This window comes from Penaeus chinensis, chromosome 16 (genome assembly GCF_019202785.1).
Source record: "Penaeus chinensis breed Huanghai No. 1 chromosome 16, ASM1920278v2, whole genome shotgun sequence".
Lineage (NCBI taxonomy): Eukaryota > Metazoa > Arthropoda > Malacostraca > Decapoda > Penaeidae > Penaeus > Penaeus chinensis.
In genome coordinates this window covers 32,211,066-32,213,565 of record NC_061834.1, presented here as the reverse complement: position 1 = coordinate 32,213,565, position 2,500 = coordinate 32,211,066, and positions in this window count along the sequence as shown.

Here is a 2,500-nt window from a genome sequence, read left to right as displayed (position 1 = left end):
AAACTTAGCAATACGAGAAGACAGTAAGAGTGAAGATAAGTAAGAGGAGGATGAATGAGATAAAAATGAATGAATGAATATATAGATAAACAAATAAATAACTACAGGAATATAGAAACGCAAATTGGATTAATTGAATCAATTAATTAAAAGAATGAAATTAAATGTGAATATATAAATTGATAGATAAGAGCACAAATAGACCAACAAATATGTTTTTGAAAAGTAAGTAAATGAAAAGATACAGAAATACAGATATGAAGAATGAGAAAAATAAATTAATACAGAAAAACGAAAAAAAAAATTAAAAAAAAATGTATATTGACCAATCAGAAATAAAACAAATTAATTACTATGTAAAAAGATTAAAAAAAAAAAAAAAAAAAAAAAAAAAAAAAAAAAAACAGACCAAATGAAAATAACAAATCTTGGAATATAAGATACAAGGAAGAGAAGGAGGATGAGTGGAAATAGACGTGAGGAAAAGGAGGAGGGAGAGGTGAGTAGTGGAAGAAGTAGGGAGGAGAAGGAGGCGAAGGAGGAGAAGGAGAAGTAGGAAGAGAGATATATATGGTGGAAGAGGAGAAGCAGGAGGAGGAGGAGGAGGAGGAAGAGAAAGAGAAGGAAGGAAATGAGGAAAGGAAAGGGGTAGATGGAACACAGGATGGGGAAGGGATGAAGGGAAGGGGGAGACAAAGAAAGGGAGGGAAGGAAAGGAGATGAAGAAATTAGGAAGAACAAAGCAGGATGGAATGGAAGGGGGAGAAAGGAAGCAAGAATGAAAAACAAAAGCAAGGAGGCAAAGAGGGGGGGAAAAAAGGTTCTCCAGGGACCACTAAATACTCCTAAAGTTTAGTCATCATGTGGTAGAGGGTTGTGGTAATGGCTTAAGATTGGGAGGAAGAGAAAGAGGAGTGGGAGTGGGGCGAAGGGGGAGTAGGGAGAGGAGGGGATAACACAGGAAGAGGAGAGGGGGAGAAGGTAGGGAGGGGATAACCCAGGAAGAGGAGAGAGGGAGAAGGTGGAGAGGAGATAACACAGGGAGAGGACGAAAGGAGGAGAGGGGATGTCACGAGAAGAGAGGAGAAGGGGGAGGAGGGGAGATTGGGGAAGAGGGAAGTGGGAGGGAGGGAGGGAGGGAAGGGGAGAGCAAGGCATATCACGAAACAAGGGGAGAGGGAGAGAGTGAAGGGAAGGGAGAGCGGGGGAGATTACGAGAGAAGGAAAAGGTTGGGGGGGTAGGGGTAAAAGAAGAAAAAAAGAAAGAAAGTCACATGACCTTGAAATATATTACTGCAGTTTTTTTGTTTTTTTTTTTGCACTCTTTCATTATTGATAATAAGTTTCACAGTGAATAAAACACATTTTTTTTCAAAATACTTATGATGAAATTCATTACTTAATTTCCCTCTCACGATATTGAATTTCTCCTGCAGTAGGTCGGTAAGCTAGAAATAAAACTCAAACATTTTACCTCCTCGCCATTGACACGGCAGAAATTTCGGACGTAAATTATGTTTGTTAAATTGTTCAGTTTGCTTCAGTGGACATTAATATTATGAAAATGAAGCAAGGAAAAGAAACTGCTGACAAAGAGGCATAAATATATAAAGAGGCATGTGCACATATCCAAGGAAGCAGACAAAACCCTCTTAACAATCTAAGCATATTACTCGTCCACTTTTACGAAACTGCCAGATGTCGTTCATATTTCAGAGTGTGAGTGTTATTGAGTTAATGTTTCCGTCGTATGCCTCTGGAAGCGTGTCCAAGCATGCATACTGATAAATTAACGCTGCGGTGACTAGATGTGTAAGTAGATTTGATACAAGAGAGAGAGAGAGAGCGAAAGAGAGAGGGAGGAGAGTGGAAGGGAGGGTGGAAGGGAGGGAGGAAGGGAGAGAGAGAGGGGAGGGAGGAAGAGAGGAAGAGAGAGAGAGAGAGAAGAGAGAGAGAGAGAGAGAGAGAGAGAGAGAGAGAGAGAAGAGAGAGAAAAGAGTGTATATGCATTTATATCTTCGTATCATGTGCTTGTGTGTATTTGTCTCTATGCATACGCCAACATTTTCTCTCATGCTTAATTGTGTCTATCCCGCTGTATCCATTCGTATGCCTGCTCCCCCACTCCCCCACTCCCACTCCCCCCCCCTTCCACTCCCACCTACTCCTCCTCCCCACCAGCTCTGCCACAACAGTTTCAGGCCCGTATTTCAAACACTCCCCGCTCGACAAGCAGCACATTGTAACGAGCTCCAGACACGCTACCGCTGTCTTGGAGACGGTGTCAAGGCGCCCCAACTCCAAGATGTCCCTCAAAAAATCAAAACATAAGATGTCTTACAGAAACGAAACCATTTTTTTTTTTTTTTTTTTATGCTGCAAAGATAAAAAAAAAAAAAAAAAAAAAAAAAAAAGAAGTTACGTATGCGGAGGAGAAAACATGGACGAGAAAGAGTAATGAAAAAGGACAGAAATAATACATGAGTGTATAGATAGGCAA